Source organism: Myodes glareolus, chromosome 8 (assembly GCF_982192425.1).
Source record: "Myodes glareolus chromosome 8, mMyoGla1.1, whole genome shotgun sequence".
Classification (NCBI taxonomy): domain Eukaryota; kingdom Metazoa; phylum Chordata; class Mammalia; order Rodentia; family Cricetidae; genus Myodes; species Myodes glareolus.
The window spans coordinates 97329678-97349726 of NC_142033.1; the positions used below are offsets into that span (position 1 = coordinate 97329678).

The following is a 20049-nucleotide window of genomic DNA, read 5'->3' on the forward strand; positions in this document are numbered from 1 at the left end:
ATAAATCTTAGATATTGTAACATGAGGGCTGGTTTGTTGGGGTTACTGTCCCTCCCAGTACCCCAACAGCCAGCAAGCAACAAAGAAAATAACACAGAGTCTACATCAGGTTATAAACTGATTGGCTCATTAGGTCAGGCTTCTTGTTAACTCTTATAACTTATATTAACCCGTTATTCTCATCTATGTTAGCCATAATGGCTCAGTACCTTTTCCAGCAGGGGCAGCTTACATGTTGCTTCTTCAGTGATCTGCGCAGGAGTCGCTGAGAGAGAGCTTCTGCTTCCAGAATACTCCCAGTCTCTTTGCTCCACCCCTACTTCCTGTCTGGCTTTCCCGCCTATACTGCCTGCCTGGCCAATCAGCGTTTTATTAAAATATGATTGACAGAATACAGATAATTCTCCCGCACCAAGATATGCCTATTAAAGATGGGCGTAGTAACACATATCTTTAATATGCCTATTAAAGATACGTGCTACTTTAACACGTGGGTGACATTCCAGAGAAACTCACATAGGTAAAAACAGTGAGCTGTACGTTGTCAACAGCATAGTAAGGCCATCTAGGATCTTTTCTATGTCAGTATTATATGCTTTGGTTTCTCTTTAAATAGTGTAAATCTTCTGCCTTTTACTAAGTGTCAACTGTATGCACAGCTGCATATACTCTAAGTAAATGTTTCCAAAGATGTATTTGGGTTCTAGACTAATAATTCCTAGAGTATGCCCACTCTTTTTTGAGATGACAATAAAAAAACCGAAGATATTAAACATGAAACTTGCATCGTCGAGAGCGTTAGGATAGAAAGGACTAAATCACTGATATCTAAACAAGTGCTGAGGAGACACTGCAAAATGACCAAGTTCAAGTCTGCCCCCCACAGACTTGGAGAAGCCCAGAGCTTCTGATGATTCTCATGAAATTCTCTGTGCTAGGGAGATTATTCGTGGCAAACTGCCTAATTAGATTTATCCAAAGCCCTCAAATTCATTGAAACTATAACTTTGCTTTCAGCATTAAAATCCTCAAATGGAAACTATACACTGTTAGTTCAACTACTTTTCCCCAGTGCCTCATAAGAAGAGCAATCTGGGTACCTTCGGTAACGCTAAATGTGCTTGTCCTGCTAATCAACCTAAGCCCATGAGCAGTAGACATCCCCCAACAAACAGTTCTTGCCAACCCTTTGTAGAGGTCCCCTCATAAACTGGTGTCTCTGGACTGCTTCTGTCTTCTGTTTTCATTCGCCCCTTGGTCATAAGTGGACTCTTATCTTTCTCCCTCATTAAATCATAACAAATGCATCCTCTCCAGGTATGACTCTCAGGGTCTTCCATTCTGTCTAGGTGGAAGTGTGAATTGGCACTTACTCTCTAGGAAAATCAGAGAGATGCTGAAATAATGAATACAGTTAATTTGAATTCTCAAGTGTAGCCTAACAGATCAAGAGCTATGAGAGAAAAAAAGATCAGATATCCTGACCTTTTAAATGCCATCAAAAGTGGAATGCAAGTGTACATTTTACTTCTGCCTATAATATCATAACCAGAATAACTGGTTTAATTAGTTTTGTTTGCAGTAAGCTGAGTTATTAAAAGCACAGCTTCTTGAGAGCAGTTGGTGTTGCCATCTGGCTGGTCCCCTCGCTCCTGGTCCCATTCCCTTCTGCTGCTTGCTGTCCAGAAGTCGACACTTCTCCAGACACATAGCATGTTGGCAGTTAGTATAACTGGGTGTGTAAGGACTGGATGAAGGTCAGTCCATCTTGTCAAAAATGCATCTCAGAAAAGAATGCAACCTTGGGGCAAGCAGTGTCCATTTGAGCAGCAAGGTTGCTGAACTCGAGGCTAAGAATGAGAAAATTTCCATCATAAAAATGAATTTGGGGGGCTGGAAAGATGGCTCAGAGGTTAAGAGCACTAGTTGTTCTTCCAAAGGTTCTGAGTTCAATTCCCAACAACCACATGGTGGCTCACAACCATCTGTAATGAGATCTGGTGCCCTCTTCCAGCCTGCAGGGATACATTCAAGCAGATCACTGTATACATAGTAAATAAATAAACCTTAAAAAATTGACCAGAGAGCCTGGCAGTAGTGGCGCACGCCTTTAATCCCAGCATTCAGTAGGGAGGCAGAGGTAGGTGGAGCTCTGAGTTTGAGGTCAGCCTGGTCTACATAGCTTGTTCCAGGAGAGGCTCCAAAGCTACATAGAAATCCTGTCTCAAAAAAGAAAGAAAGAAAGGAAGAAAGAAGGAAGGAAGGAAGGAAGGAAGGAAGGAAAGAAGGAAAGAAGGAAAGAAAGAAAGAAAGAAAGAAAGAAAGAAAGAAAGAAAGAAAGAAAGACCAGAGAATCCTGGAAAATAAACTGAACTCACTAAGCTTCTCGAGGTCCTGGTCTCCTTAAGAGCATTTGCTAAGCTAAGGTCCCTTACCTGTCTCACAGTCTCATTCCATGTCTCTCAGTTTCCAAATTTTTCAACAGGAATGGGACTAAAATGGTTCCATTTCTATTAAGCAACCCTACATCAAGTGGCCTCAAAAGCCAGAACAAATCGTGCCCTCTTCATAAAACTGCTCTGTGCCCTAGGAGTAACTAGTTTCCTAGTTTTTTACCAACTTGAAACCAGTCTTGAGCAATTCATTCATCTTGTTTTCTTCTTCAAAAGACTGAAGGCTTGAATACTTTGATATCTCTAGTGCAGGGAGTTCTATAACTGGGTCTTATGATTATGATTTTCTGAACTGATCTTAACTACACTGTCCTAATTTCTATTTATAACATTGAAATAAATATCTAGCCACAACTTAATTTATAATAAAACAAGTAACTGCATGCGTGTTTGTGCATCTGCACACATACACTGGGGGAAGGAATATTTTCCAACCTGGCCAGTTCACTACCACTTGGGCAACCTGGTGGTCCCGCACTCATAGGAGACCACTATAATGATGCTGAACTTAGTGAGGGCATTCTATCACCATAGCACACTATAGCCAAGAATTCCTAGATTGAAATGATTCCCCTGCCAAAGCCTCATGAGTTGCTGAGACTATAGGCACGTACCACAGCACCCAGAAGAAATACTTTCCAAGACACAAAAAAGTGATTTTGTCATTAAGCAAATATCTGCATGTTCTTAAGCGAACCTAGATGCTAACACCTGCTAAACACATAGGCTACATGGTATGCTCTGTGGCTCCTAAACTGCAAGTTACTATCCTAAAAACACAACGTATCTGAGTATGCTGATTACGGACTTATTCCTCATGACTTGATCGGCCTGCTTTCTTATATACAACCCAGGACCACCATCTCAGGGATGATCTCACCCACAACGGGCTGAGCCCTTCCACATCAATCATTAATAAAGAAAAGTAACCCCACAGACTTGACAACAGACAATCTGATGAAGGCATTTTCTCAGTTGAAGTTCTTCTTACCATACAATTCTAGCTGATGTCAAGTTGACAAAATAAAATGGGACAAACATGTGGTTTTCTGAATAAGAATGGCCCCCCACATCTGCTCGAATGCTTGGTTCCCAGTTGGTAAAACTATTAGATAAGGATTAGGAGATGTGATCTTGTTGGAAAAGTTGTGTTACTGGGGGTGGGTTTTGGGGTTCCTAAAGTCAATTCTAGACCCAGTAACTGTTTCTCTATCTCTCTCTGTGTGTGCTCTATATCTCTCTGTCTGCTTTTCTCTCTCTCTCTCATCTCTTTCTCTCTATCTCTCTTGTGTGTGTCTCTCTCTGCCTGCAAGTAAGTCTCTCTGTACATCTCTCTCTCCAATTCTCTCTCTCTCTCTCTCTCTCTCTCTCTCTCTCTCTCTCTCTCTCTCCTTCCCTCTTAACTTGAACTTGCCCATCAGATGTGACCTCTAAACTACTGCTCCAACACCTTGCCTGCCTGGTTGCCTGCTGCCACATCCCTTACTGTGATAATCATGGATTAACCATCTGAAAGTTAAGCATATCCCCAGTTAAATGCTTTCTTAAAAGTTGTTTAGATCATGGTGTCTTCTTTCAGCAACAGAACAGTACTGAAGACACACACCTTTCAATAATAATTTTTAATATTTATAGCCTCAATTCTCCAATCAAAAGACACAACAAACTGACTGAATGGAACAATAAACAAAATCCATATATCTTTTGATATACAAGGAAAACATCTTAGCTTTAGATGGCTGTTGTGTAACAGCTTCCCCCAAAATAAAACATTCTATGCTAAAGGAAAGCAGTAAAGTAAACAACTCCAAATAGCTTCAGAAAGTCCCTAAAACTGACTGGATGCACCACCAATCCCCTCCCTGCTAGAGGAAACAATAAAAGGTGCAAGTCTCTTTCAAAGTCAATCTAAAAAGAAGACTATGAGACAAAACCAGGTGTCTAGAAGAAGCAGAAATTAGCAGAGCTGCCTAGATGAGGTTTAGACCAGAGCTGCTTGATAAGAACACCTCCAGCCTGTTGAGCTGCCTACAAGTTGTGCAGTGTGCTCCAGGTTCCCAGATGCTGTCACCCACGCTGGGGTAGACCTTGATGATATGTCTGTCTTTGAGTCATTTCTGCTCTTGTAAGTGGCCCTTCACCAATATTCCTGAAAAAAAAAAAACCTCCCAATAGACTTCATCGGTTCACCAAGTTGGACTTTAGTGTTATCCATGTGATAGTCAGTCATTGGTTCCCTGTACTTAGGTCTGTCATGAGTTCTCTCTCTGGGGTGAGTAGATGTGTATCTTATACCTCCCAGGAAAAGTCCTGTCACAAAATCTTGAGCACCTCCTTACAGTGAAGGCATGGACAAAAATACTCCTGTCAAGCAGGCCCAGAAAACAACAGGTTTTTCTATCATATCTGACATAACAAGTCACAAACTAAAACTAACCAGAAGATAGAAAGAAGGACACTTCAAGTTAATCAAAGAAGCAATTAGCCAAGAAGATATATTATCCTAAACATATATGCACCAAACTTGAGTGCACCCAATTTCATACCACTTACTGGAATTACAGACATATATTGACATAAATCCAGTAATAGGTTATTTCATTTCAATATACCTCATTAAAAAATAAAACCCTAAGCAGAGATAACCAAGAATTAACTGACAATGCATTGAATGAACTTAACAGTTATCTATACAAAATTCTATCTAAATACACAACAGATTCTGAAATGTTCTCTAAAACAGACCAAAAAAATAGACATCTTCATAAATAAAACAAATCTTAAAGTTTCAGAGAAACTGAAATACCTTCATGTGTCTTCTAAATCATGAGGCAACCAAACTAAAAATTGACAGAAGATAAATCTAAGAGCTGATTCCCTGAGAAAATGAACAAGACTGACAGACCGTTGGCCAAACTAGACAAAAGAATGAAAAAGATATATTGGGGATGAATAAGAAAGGAGAGGTTCTGGCTAAAAAGTGATGTGTTTGTGTCAAGTTAACAAGGGGTCAATTGTGCTGACTAGTTTTATGCTAATTTGACACAAGCTAGAGTCATTGGAAAGCACCACAATTGAGAAATTGCCTCAATAAGATAAGGCTAAAGGCAGGGCTATATTCACAATAGCTTGGAAGCAGAAACAACTTAATTGTCCTTCTATTGACAAATGGATAATGAAATGTGATACATATACACTATGGAATACTATTCAGATGTAGAAAAAAATGAAATCATGAATTTACATTAAATGGACAGAATTAAGAAAGATCATAGTTAAATGGATAGATTAGAAAAGATAATAGTTAAATAGAATTAGAAAAGATCATAGTTAAATGGATAGAATTAGAAAAGATCATATTGAGTGACATTACTTTGATGCAAAAAGACAAACATTGTGTTCTCTTATCTGCCGTTCCTAGCTCTAATCTTCAAATGTGAATATATAACCTGAAGTAACTTCAGAAACCAGGAAAATAAAATGGGACCATATGAGGGGAAGGGTCATAGCAGGGTATAAGTGATCTGAAAGAGGAAATAAGGGAAACCGTGGGGAAGCTTGAGTTATGGGAAGTAGAAGGAGGAGGGAAGAAGAAAACTAACAGCAGGGATGTCTGAAAAAGTTCAAAGGAATCATAGTATTTTCATTCAATGTCTTAGTTAGGGTCTCTACTACTGCAATTCAACACCATGACGAGGGGAGGAAAGTGTTTCTTTGGCTTTTGCTTTCAGATCTGTTCATCGTAAAGGAAGTTAGAACAGGAACTCAAACAGGTCATGAACCTGGAGGCAATAGCTGATGCAGAGGCCATTGTAGGGTGATACTTATTGGCTAGCTGCTCCTCATGGTTTGCTCGGCCTGTTATGGAACACAGAGCCATCTGCTCAGGGTGGCCCCAGCCACAATGGCTTGGGCCCTCCCATATCAACCACTAATTAAGAAAATACCCTATAGGCCTACCCATAGCCATCTTATTGAGGTACTTTCTCAATCAAGGCTCCATCCTGTCTAGTGAATCTAGCTTGTGTCAAGTTGACATAAAACTAGCCAGCTCAATCTACCTAAAATTATATATGCCATATATAATTTTATTATGTATACATATATAATATTATATGTATGCATATACATATATAGTTTAAGCAAAGTTATCCTATCTGGGCTAACAATGGTGCCCAAAGAACCATATGCTATCTAACAAAAATCCCAAGACCAAGCATGAGAAGCTCCCATTTTGAGTTGTTGGTCAGAGTTATCCGAGTGACACTTAAAACATTATAGGCTATTGGTGTTGCCCTTGGTTGCCTTTCAGAGGTTGAGGGCCAATCCCTATTGACTAAAGACATGCACTTGGAACACAAGCCCTGGAGGACTGAACTGGATCTGACCTGAAAGCTTCCTCCCTGAGAACTGAAGGCACCAGATGAGCTTCCAGAAGAGCAAAACAACCAACAGTCCTACCCAGTTATAATTCGATGAACTAAATCAATGACCAGTATAACATGATATCTCTAAGGGTGCAATAGTGGCAAGCACACTTTGTCACTAACCAACAACACTCTAAAGTTCAGTCAGCAACAGGGAATCCATGCCTGGTACTGGAAACCTAGCCAACTCACTACTCAGGGCTAGTGACATCATGGATCTTGGAGCAAAACCTAAATTGCCACTTACTAAGCCAGGATAATTTATTACCTACATCTGAATGTTTGACTATTTATTCTTATACACACAAGGATAATTTCACCCATCAACAACAAAAAAAAATGAAATGAAATAAAATTTAAAAGTATTCTTGCAATAAACAGAGACCATCACAGAAAATCACAGTTGATCAAAACGCTTAGAACAAGTGAGAGGTGCACAGCCCCAACGAATATATCTACAACACAACTCCCATTCCTAAGGCTCAGGGATCATAGAGGAAGAAAGGGGTAGAAAACATGTAAGAGTCAGAGGAACAGGAAGCTTGCTGTGAGGTTTAGTCTCCTAGCGACGCCAGAGAAGCTACACCTAGGAAGTCTCATCAACTGCCCTAGCAAGAGTTGAACACTGATAACAATAGATGCATTCACGTGGAAGAGGAACTGTCATGAAGCCTCAGTCCTAGGTAAAGAACCATAGACAGCTAAGGAATTCTGAAGGCAGGAGGAAGAGTCTTTCCCAGGAAAGAGCCCCGAAATGGGTTATCCAATACCTAGTGGTCAGACCTGAAATTATATACATACAAGTAATATTATCCAAACTTAGCAGTTGGTATGTATGTATTTGGCTGCATGTATACACATGTAACAGTTAAAGACCCAGAGGGAATGAATTTGATAGAGGGCAAGAGGTAGGTACATGGGAAGGGCTGAAGGTAAGAAAAGGAAAGGGAACATGATTTATTTCAATTTTATAAAGGAAAACACATATTTTTAAAGATGTTAAAGCATTCTACAGTCCAACCATACCACATAGAAGGAAAAGGGAATGGGAGGAAGTAGGAAAGTCAGAGAAATCATAAAAATTATTTGAGTATAGCCTTTACATAACTACAAAATCCATCATTTTCTGTCCCAGAGAAAATCAAGGAGACCTAAAGTACTGAAGTTCTGATGGCTCTGTTCCTGAAGTTTCCTCCCTGCTAGTCTTAGCTGCAATGGCTCCTGAATACACAGGACTTGGAGGATTAATGTGAACACTGGAAGTATATAGCCATGTTACACAGCCCAATTATCACCTTTTATCTTAAAGAGAAGAGGAAGCCTTGACTGACTTGGGATAAAAAAGCAACCTGCTGTGTCCTCCACCTCCCTCCTGCCTCTCTGCCACCCAGGGAACTCTGCGCTCCTGAGAATGCAGGTTTCATCGGGCACTGCAGGAACATTGACATCAGGGACAATAGGCCCCCACAAATTAGTGCCAAGATCTCATGCATCTGTTTTCAACCTTTTCATGGTATATTACTGTCAGTTTCCTAAAATCAGCTCATTTCAGAACATGAAATGATCCTTAACACATATGGGATTTAAGTTCAAAATTATTTTTACAAATATATACAATGCTGATTATAAATATGATATGTTAAAAGATCTTGAAGTGCAAGGCATGCTTATGTCAAAGGATCAGAAATATGACTATTTGAGTTATTATATTACAAAAACATTCAATTACCCAAAGTTTAGTCTAGATATGGGAAATAATGAATAAATATTGAAAAGGCAAAATGGGTGCTTGGGAGATGGTTGAGTTGGCAAGCTTAAGGGCCTGTGTTTGAATCATATATATCTGTAATACTAACGGGCAAAGACCGGCAAATCTTCAGAGCTTGCTGACCACCAGTTTAACTAACAAGTAGGATGGGTTTAACCTGGTTTCTCTGGGTTCAAGAAAGACCACATCTCAAACAAATTTGGTGGGTGATGTAGAAGCCACCAGAGGTCAATGACTGCTTCGACATGAACACTCTCACACACATAAATACACACCAAAAAGAGAGGAAAATCAAGGGAAAGTACACAGAGATAACGTTTTCCTCACAGAAGGACAAATCAACATCATTTTCTTTCTTAGACACACAGTTATAAACAGTGTGGCTATCCACTTTCCCAAGCTACAGTAGACGATCAGAAATGACGGTACAACTAGGCCTGCCTAAGATGGAAGCGAGTTCCACTGGGAGCGTGATAGCATAGGATCACACCCCAGCCACGGACAGGAATGCAGTGTGAGAAACAGTAGACCCTACTGTCAGAAACTTCAGTCTGGAAAATGTATCCCCATCGAGCACACACTGGCCCCGTGTGTGAGCACACACAAGACAAACCCTATGGCTGTTCATGTTCTCATAACTTCAGAAAAACTTGGGTTCACATTTTTGTTTCTGATTGGTGAAGCTTAACTAAGATTCCTACAGCAATGCTTCCAGAATGTTCCTGAGTTATTGTTATTGAGTAGGCAGCTCTGTATATGTTTTGTTCCACAGTATTTACTGTTCATATGGTGATGAGCATCTACCCATGCATCTATAGCCCTAGGTTACTTTTTAAAGGCTTTTACCTGATGACCCTCAAAAGCTTAAAGGCTTGTATTTCCCAGGCTTTGCTCTAAATTCTAATCCAATGATACTGTTATTTCTATTATATCTTCTAAAAGTTGCAATTGCCAGAACATAGAACTATTGAAGTGATTTAAATTGGGTGTAAACAAATAGATTCCTCATCAATGGAAAGAAAATCTTGATTGAATTCACAGCAACAACGCATGTGGCTGGATGCCAGAAATGCCAATGTGGCATTTCAATATTTGCATGACTACAGTTGAGTGTTTGGCATTGTTCAGATACAATATTTGAGTTATCTAAATGTACATAAATACATACACATAGCAAATATGAGCACTCTTTCTACTGAAAAGACTGGTCACCTAGATTAAAAGAACATACCCGACTTTGTGGAATGGACTCCAGTGGAGGGGAAGACTAGTGTCACAGCACCAGCTGGTACCTTTCAAGTTTTCTAATGGCCTTTCAGACACTCTGGGATTTTCATAAACAAAAAACATACTGTTTGGAATAGTTTTTGTCATTTAATCAAACATATTTCATGATTAATACAACATGCTTTGCATATAAAGCATGGTACAATAAATCCGACTTTTTGATGCATCTTAAGCTGAGCTAAACCATCTAAGTTTTCCGATTGCTTGCCTCTTAGATGTTTGTGATTTTTATGTCATTCAATCAAATGGCTTTTTACAATTAATGCAAAATGCTTTGTATATTCAAGTATGATTTTGCTTTTCAAAACGTCTTCAATTGGTTTCCTATCAGAGTCCATAAAAGGTTACCAAATCATGCTAAGATCTTAAGAAAAAGCACTATTCATTCCATTAATTATCCAACACAACACAACATACATGAAATGGAACTCAGTTCTAAATTGCATAACTGTATATCTCTCAAGAGTCCTTCGATTTCTACTGTCTGGATGCATAAATACGCAATGCTGTGGCTTTTATTTTTAAAGCAAAATAACAGATTTATAAGAGTCATCATTTCTGCTACCAAACTCCACTGTATAATCCAGACAACATCGCTCTGGATAAATCCTGCAGAGTTCCTTCTACACAGGCTATCTCACACTCACAGAAAAAGCTACTTTCACAAGGTCTTCCTTATTTATTAATGGCCTTGGTATAAAACTAGGAACAGTATAAAACTCTGGGTAAAAACCAATGACGTGGGAGGTTGAAATGCTGCATTGTCTTGTGGAAAATACTCAGCAGTGGAGGACTTGTGTGATGTATACACACCACCAATAGTCACAGTGAATGAGATAGAAGGCCATATTCGTTTTCCAGCTGGGCACGGAGCCTTTAAGTGGTAAAGCAGTCCTCCACTGCTCACATGTCAGCTTTTCCCTCTAAATAGCCAGACAACTACAAACCAAAACCACCAACTTTTCTACCTCAAACCAGTTGAACGGACAGACAGCCCTGACATAGACTCGAGAGAAGGGGAGACTCACAATACCTTCTACTCATGGGGTCAGACAAAGGAAATAAGCAATAAACTTTCTTCTTCCCAGAATGCTTTAGTGGTGGCTTTTATGCCAACCCACGGCCCCTTACACATGGCCTGGTCACTCACACCACTACCAAGTGCTTTCTGCAGCACCCAGTCAATATCATCTACATACATGAGTAAAGGCCTCAACATCTGGTGTTTTCAAGGCCACAGTAAATTTGATCTGCACCCGGGTTGCAGCACAATGAAGAATAGTTTTATAAACTTGGAGTATCTGGAATCACAGCACTGGGGAGGTAGACCAGGAAGCAGGAATATCACTAAGTCCAGGCTAGTCTGGACCATGAAGAAAACCTTGCTTTAATTTTGTCCCTCCCCCATTCTGGAAGGACTGGTAGTATTCAGATGCATTTGCTCCTGTGTAGAAATAGGGGACATGATCTCTCTTTCTGTCTCTAGAGAATCTCTAAATCGCCAACACAGGATGAGCTGGAAACTCTCAAGAGTTGGGCATGTAACTCTGCCATTCTTACTAATGAGGCCAAAGTTTCTCTAAAGCGACCTGACTTGTTCCAAGTGAAGGATTTCTTTGTGTGTACTGGTGGGTAGGGTAGTGTAGGAGAATACAGTTATTATCCATTAAGATGTACTCAAAAGCAAAGGAGCAGAGAACCCATACTTGGCCAGACAACACGCGGGCCTCCAGAAGTTCAGGTAGGCTTCCTCAACTCTCTCCATGTCCCAATCCACCCTATGCCCAATCTGTTCACCGCTCCTCTTGCTATGGCCTAGCCCTTAACTTGGACAGAGACCACTTGCTTAGCCAGAGGCCACACTTGCTAGAAGACCAAAGAGGAAACAGAAACCAAGGAACAAAACACCAATTCAACAAAGACAAACTCAGAAATCCGCACCAAGGCTTATAATCACCACAAGTCCAGATGACTACATAATAGTGTAAGGGACACAACCAACAATAGTCAAGACAACAGGTCACTGCCAGAGGCCAACCATTCTACTACAGCAAGCCCTGAATCTTCCAGCACAATTGAAGCACAAGAAAAGGACCTTAAAAACAATTTTACGAAAATGATAGAGGTCCTTAAAATGGGAATGAATAAATCCCTTAAAGAAATTGACAAAAAGACAATTTAAAAAACCAGGGACACACATACACATGCAAACACACACAATGGATGAAATGAATAAACTCCTTTTAAAAAGCCAAGAAAGTCAAGAGAAAAACCCAACAGTTGTAGGAAACAAATAAAACTGTTCAAGACCTGAAAATGGAAATAGAAGCAATAAAGAAAACAAAACTGAGGGAATCCTAGAAATGAACCTAGGTAACTAAACAAACCTATAGAGGCAAGCTTCACAAACAGAATACAAGAAATAAAGAGAGAATCTCAGGCATTGAAGATACAATAGAAGAAATTGATATATCAGTCAAATAACACATTAAGTCCAGAAAATTCCTGACACATAACATTGAGGAAATCTGGGACACCATAAAAAAGACCAAATGTAAGAATACTAGAAATAGAAGGAGAAAAATACCAGTTTGAAGACCCAGAAAACTTTTTCATCGATTTATTAAAGAAAATTTTTCTAACCTAAAATGAACATGCCAAAAAAGATAAAAGAAACATACAAAACACCAATACATTTTCAGACAAGAAAAGAAAGTGTCCACACCAAATAGTAATCAAAATGATAAACATTCAGAACAAAGAAAGAATATTAAAAACTGCAAGGGAAAATGACCAAGTAACATATAAAAGCAGATCTCTTAAAATTATACCTGACTTCTCAATGGAGATTCTAAAAGTCAGAAGGTTCTCAATGAATGTACTGCAGTCTCTTAGAAACTACAGATGCCAGCCCAGACAACTATACCCAGCCAAATGGTTAATTACCATAGAAGGCAAAAAACTAGATAGTCTATGATAAAGTCAAATTTAAATAACATCTATTTACAAATCCAATCCCTACAGAAGGCACTAAAAAAAAATCTCCAATCCAAGGAGGTTAGTAACACTGCTGAAGAGAAAGGAAATAAATAATCTTCAGCAAAACCAAAAGGGAAACACACACAGAGACACACCATAACCAGAATCAATATCACCAAGAATAAAATAACAAGAATTACAATTATAGATCAATGATATGTCTCAATATCAATGGACTCAATTCCCCACTAGAAAGACACAGATAAGCAGAATGGATGCAAAAACAAGATCCATCCTTCTTCTATATCCAAGAAACATACCTCAACATCAAAGGTAAGCATTATCTCAAAGTAAAGGGTTAGAAAAAGGTTTGTGAGCACATGGACATAAGAAACAAGATGGTATAGCCATTATATTATCTTACAAAATAGACTTCAAAACTAAACTAATCAAAAGAGACATGGAAGAACTCTTCATACTCATCAAAGGAAAAATCCTCCCAAATGATCTTTCAATTCTTGATATCTGTTACCCCAGTGAAAGGGAACCACCTACTTTTGTAAAATATTACTAAATCTTAAGTCACACACTGGCCCTCACACATTGATAGTGGTAGACTCAATACCCAGCTGTCACCAATGTAAAGGACATCAGGCATAAACTAAAAGGGAAATACTGGAGCTAGCAGACATTATAAATCTGGTGGACCTAATAAATATCTATAGAACATTTTGCTCAAACTTACTTTCTCCAAAATTGACCACATACTCAGTCACAATTAAAATCTCAACAGACACAAGAAAATTGAAAGAGTTCCCCACATCCTATCAGACCATCACAGATTAAAGGTGGATTTCAGCAACAACAGAAAGCCTACAAACTCATGGAAACTGAGCATCTACTGAATGAAAAATGGGTCAAGATAGAAATAAAGAAATAAACTAAGGACTTTCTAGAATTCAATAAAAATGAATATACAACCTGCCCAAATATAAGTCACAATGAAAGCAGTGCTAAGAGTTCATAGCACTAAGTGACTACATGAAAAATTTGGAGAGACCTCATACTATAAACCTAGTAGCACACCTGAAAGCTCTAAAACAAAAAGAAGTAAGCACATACAAGAGGAATAAATGGTAGAAAATAATCAAACAGAGAGATGATGATATCAATAAATTAGAAACAACAATACAAAGAATTAATGAAATGAAGAGTTGGTTCTTTGAGAAAAATCAACAACATAGAGAAAATATTTTCAAACTAACTAAGAGACAAAGAGAGAATATCCAAATTAACAAAATCAGAATCAAGAAGGGGAACATAAAAACAAACACCAAAGAAATCAGGAGAATCATATGGGCATACTTTAGAAACCTGTTCTGATCAAATAAACAATATAAATAAACCTGTAACCCCTAAGGAAACAGAAGTGGTCATTAATAGTCCCCTTTAAGAAGAACTAATACCAATATGTCTCAAATTATACCACAAAATATAACAGAAGGAACATTGCACAATTCATTTAATGAGGCCAGAGTTACCCTAATAACCCAAACTGCACAAAATTTTAACTAAGAGAATTTCAGACCAGTTTCCCTTATGAACATAGATTCAAACTACTCAATAAAATACTAGAAAACTAAATACAAGACACATCAAAAAAAATCATCCACCATGACCAACTAGGCTTCAATCCAGAGATGCAAGGATGGTCCAACATATGAAAATTAGTCAGTGTAATCCACCATATTAAGAAACCAGCAGACAAAATCTACATAATCATCTCATTACATGCCGAAAAAGCCTTTGACAAAATTCAACATTCCTTCATAATAAAAGTCTTGGAGGTACACAAGGGATATATATATAACCGAAAAAAGGCAATATATGTCAAGTTGATAGCCAACACCAAACTAAATGAAGAGAAATTCAAAGCAATTCCACTAAAATCAAAGACAAAATAAGGGTGCCTGTTCACCCTTTTCATGTCTATTCAATATAGTACTCACAGTTCTAGCTAGGGCAATAAGACAACTATAGGAAATAATGGGGATATAATTTAGAAAGGAAGGAATCAAAGTATCGATATTTGCAGATGATATAATGGTATATGTAAGTGACTCCAAAAATTCTACTAGAGAACTCCTAAAACTGATTAAGAATTTCACCATAGTGGCTGGATACAAGATTAACATAATACAAGATTAACTCAAAACAATCAGTAGCTTTCCTATATGTAAATGGCAAACAGATTGAGAAAGAAATCAGGAAACAACATCCTTTTTAATAGCAGCAAATAATATAAAATATCTTGGGGTTACTCTAACCAAACAAGTGAAAGATCTGTATTTAAAAAAAACTTCAAGAATTTGAAGAAGATATCAGAAGATAAAAAGATCTCTCATGCTCATGGATTGGTAAGATTAATTAGTGAAAATGGTCCTACAAAAAACAATCTATAGAGTCAAAATAATCACCATCAAAATCCCAAAACAATCCTTAACAGACCTTAAAAGGACAATACTCAACTTCATATCAAAAACAAAAAACCAAGGACAGTTAACCAATCCTGAATAATAAATGAGCTTCAGAAGGCATCACTATTCCTGATTTCAAATTGGACTACAGAGCTGTAGAAAAAAAAATATTGGCATAAAAACAGACATGTCAATCAATGGACTCAAATTAAAGACCCAGACATTAATCTACACCCCTATGGACAGCTAATTTTGGTGGAATCAACTAAGCAGGACTCATGAGAGTGACCAGAAACAGATGCGGCAATTGAAGAGCCTTTGTGTATCTACTCTAAATCCTCTGCATATATATTATGGTCATTGGCTTGGTATTTTAGGGGGACTCCTAATAGTGGATGTGGGGGTGTCCCTGGGACTTTTTCTCTGTGAGATTGCCTTGCCCGGCCTTGATGTGAGAGTTTGTGCCTAGTGTTGTTCTATCTTGTTGTGCTGTCTTCAGCTGATGCCTGCTCTTTTCTCAGGAGAAACCCTGGGGGTTGGGGGTGGGTAGAGGGGAACTGGGAGAGAACTGAGAGGACTGAAGGAGGTAGGGGAGCTTTGGTCAGGATGTATTGTATGTGAGAAGAAGAAAAAGAAGAAAGCAGGAAGAAAGAAAAGAAGAGAGGGAAAGAGGAAGGAAAGAAGAGAGGGAGGGAGAAAAAGAAATGGACTCAAAGGAAATAAAGTGATCATTTATGTGACCCTATTGCTTTTAGAAAAAAAAAACACAATACAAAAAGGGCTACTATTTGTTTTATATTTTTCTACTCTTTTTATGATAAAAAAATGTGTGCATCTGGAATTAAAATCAAAACTTTAAATTAACTATTTGTTTATTGATAATGGTGAGTGGGCAAACTGCCTCTATCTGAGATCAACAGAAAAGAGATGCTGCTTAAAAAAAGAAAGCCATGACCTGAGCTGGAGTCCTGTTGAAGAGCAAAGCTCAACCAGCTTCATCTTCAAGCAGGAGTGGTGAGAGGAGACAACTGAACCTCCTAAGAAACACATCAGATTTCAACAAAATCGGGAAATAAAACCCATCTTCTCGATGCTTGGGGTCCAGTTTGTAAAGGTTTCTAGGTAGAAGTAGCTATTCATGGTTTCTTTAACTTCAAATATCAAGTACAAAAAGCAACATTAGCAAATTAACAAATGCCTTCATATTGAAATACAGTAAATGTTGAATCTCCTTCATATTCAAAAACGGAACTCTCAGCCCTCTATAAATTAAGACAATAAAGAAACTTATAAGGAAGTACATCCACAAGCAAAGATTCAGGTTAGTTTTGAAGATAGGTGCCTTTGTGTGCTGACTTTGCTTTTTGCAAACAGCTGTAAGAAATGATTCTAAGAATGTTGAAGTTTCAAGAGAGAAAATATATCTAAAATTTACTTGAGCATTCTACTTAGAGATTATATCAGCTGTGTCATCTACTAGGAAACCAGTAGATGAAGTTCAAGGACTCCAAAGTTTGTAACTGAAAGCATGAGAGGGTTTAAAGATGCTGGAGACACAGTCAGCTGAGATGCTTCCAGGGAGAGCTCATCCGTGCACATGGGTGTGGATATGGGAATGCACAAAGTGGGACCACCCTCCTTGCCTAGGACAATGCCCTGCAGACACACAGTTTACGTGTCAGCTGCCACAGTTCAAACCACTCGCTTTCACCCACTTTTTGTTCATGCAAAGATATGCAAGAGCTTAATCCACAGCACTCATATTTCACGCCAACCTCAAAGAGAGTGGCTCTGGAAATGACTCAGTCAATCTGCAATTCAGGATTAACTTCCTGGCTGGTTCTTATCTGTTCATACACCAATGATCACAACAAATTGTGTGTGGATTTCAAAGTAGAGGAAAGTATGTTTTACCACCCATATCAAAAATTAATTTGTAATGGCAAAATAAATACGAGCTACCAATGCCCAAGTTTACAGGTTGGTGATCTGGAAATATCTCATTGTGCCACTTTATTTTCCAATTAATTACTGAAATAAAAAATGCAATGCAAATGTGCTTGAATCCCACTGTGGTGAGGATATCAACTCTTAGCAGAAGAGCCATTTACTTAAGAATGAAAATACTTAGACACAAGAATTGAACTGGATATGAAATTCTTCAATAATGTACTCACTGCAATAGATATATACTTAAATTATTATAGTGTTATATTTTTAAAATCATTTGTTTGGCCCTGTAAGTTTACCTGAAGCCGGGTAATGATGAGTAATGCATGATATCATCTTTATCAGCATTTGACAAAAATCAACATCTTTTCACAAAAAGGAAGTCAACAGATTATAGAAGAAATACACCTCAGCACAGTAAAGGCCAACAGTACAACCCGCTGGCTCACACCGTCCTCAGCAGCGGAAGCGTAAACGTTTTCCTCTAAGATGCCCACTCTCTTGGCTCTATTTATCACAGGATCAAACATAAATAAGAGACATCCTAATCAGAAAAGAAGTGAGGCTGTCTGTATTTGCTGATAACATGGATTTTTATAGAGAAATTTCTAAAATTTTCTATATAAAATCTAAGTTCCTATATAAAATTTAAGTTTCTAAAAACTCAGTAATCATATTAGGTGGCCTTAAAGGGCATAAACCCAGTGTCCCCAAATAAGTAACATTTCTATTAACTACTAGCAGTTATTCAACAAAGAAATTAAGGGGGAGGAGAAATTCCATTTACACTAGGAAAAACAATAACAAATAGTGAAAAGAGCTATGTGGATTTAAAGAAAGATGGTTAGCACTTGCAGTGCAGACTTAAGGCCCTCAGTTCTAATTCTCAGCCACTATGGAAATAGCCAGGCACAGACAGTCAGCCCAGCTATAGGGGGCAAAAGGTGGAGGACAGAAACAGATGGTCACCAGCCTGGCTCCGGGTTCAAGAAGAGACCCTTCTCAGGGAAATAAGGGGAGAGATACTCTTCATGTCCTTCCTCCAAATTCCATATATGAGCATATACATGCATATATCACAAACAGATACCTCACACATACACACAACTAAGGAGGCAAAGGGGTGAACCAGAGGTCATTCTGTAATCAGGAATTGGAAGAATTGATACTGTAAAACCACTACGAGTTATCGAAAGAGTCAACGCAATGGTTACCAAACTCCCAACATCATTTTTCAAAGAAACGGTCAAAAATTCTTAAATTAAGATAAATATATAAATGACCCTGAATACCCGAAACAATATTAAACAAAAAGAACAAATTTTAAAACATATTATAAAGAGATTATAACAGAAAACCATATAGTAGAATAAAAACTTTTATATGACCCACTGACCAATAGAACAAGATAGGAAACTCCAAGAATAGACACACATATTTGATCAACTTATTTTTTTTTCTCAGAACTCATGACCAAACTCAGGACCTTGTACTTGCCACACAAACACTTTGCCACAGAGTCAGAAGAGACAAGGGAGTAGGCATAGCAGGATGACCACAGGAACCAACAAGGTATTATGTATCTCAAAATAACTAAAAAGGCAAACTTCACACATCCCAACATAAACATGATTGGCAAGCTGGGTAATGGATATGTTAAGTAGACTGATTTAACCATGCCATGTTGTATATAGAGTATCAACCCACTTCATTTTACCCAATAAATATGTACAATATTATTTTCAAATGAAAATAATAGTAATGTCTTAAGCATAACAAAAGCAAACTGTCACTCTTTATTTAAAGAACCATTTTGTAAGCCAATCACTTGTCCCTCAGTGTTTTCTTAAGAAAAGTTTCCTTAAAATAGTGCACAGAGTTACTTCTCGGCTCATTAAAAAGTCATCAAGGAATGGAAAAGCCATTGTTTACCTTCCTGTTAACCCATTGTGGCCCCTGAAGAAAGGATCATGACTGGTGACCCAGCTCATGACAGCAGCAACCAAACTGCCTTTCAAAGTGACTCTGGGCTCTTATGAAGAACTGTGGGGCCAAATGGCCAGCGTCCATCATGGCCCCACGACGGAGCCTGGCCTCTCCCAGTCTCCTCTCAATGTGAACAAGAATGAAATCTGCAGCTTTACACTTGGCCCAGCTCTCCCTTTCCACTCAGAAGAGCACTGCACACACTGGAAGGCAAGCTTCCGGCACTGGAGAGAAGGATTAGGATGAAATGGAATCTAACAGGCAAATCCCCAGGTACAATATTGAAAATTTGCCCTTTGGGGTCATTGCTAACACTGGCTGCCGCCTCCACCCCTGCTTGGAGCCGGCTGCCCACAGACTCTAGAGCAGTTTTCAAATAAAATGATAAATCTCAGATATCTTAAGTTGGAAAACGGACAGTTGATAAAAACCAATCGTGTTCACTCCAACCCAACCGTAGATAACACAAAAGAACTGTGGGCGGAACAGGCTTTTTTATTTTCTTTAAGAAATGATTTCTTTTTCAAGTTCAAAGTGATTTCAGAACCAAGATGCAGAAAATTAAGCCTCTTCCAAAGGTTTAAAAGCTCCAGTATAATGTTGCCTCAGCAAATACAGTGGATGTTCCGCTTTCGAGCCTCTAGACAGTACACATTTTAAACAGTCACATTTAAATGACCCAGAAAGATGTCTCCTGCAGCGCAAGTACATCTTCTTCAGAA

At 38.5% G+C, this 20049-nt stretch overlaps 1 protein-coding gene across 5 annotated transcripts in view; it reads right to left on the bottom strand.

Moving 5' to 3' along the window:
• Positions 1–20049, bottom strand: part of Ccdc85a (coiled-coil domain containing 85A) — a 189912-nt gene that overhangs the window by 161090 nt on the left and 8773 nt on the right. The window lies entirely within an intron of this gene.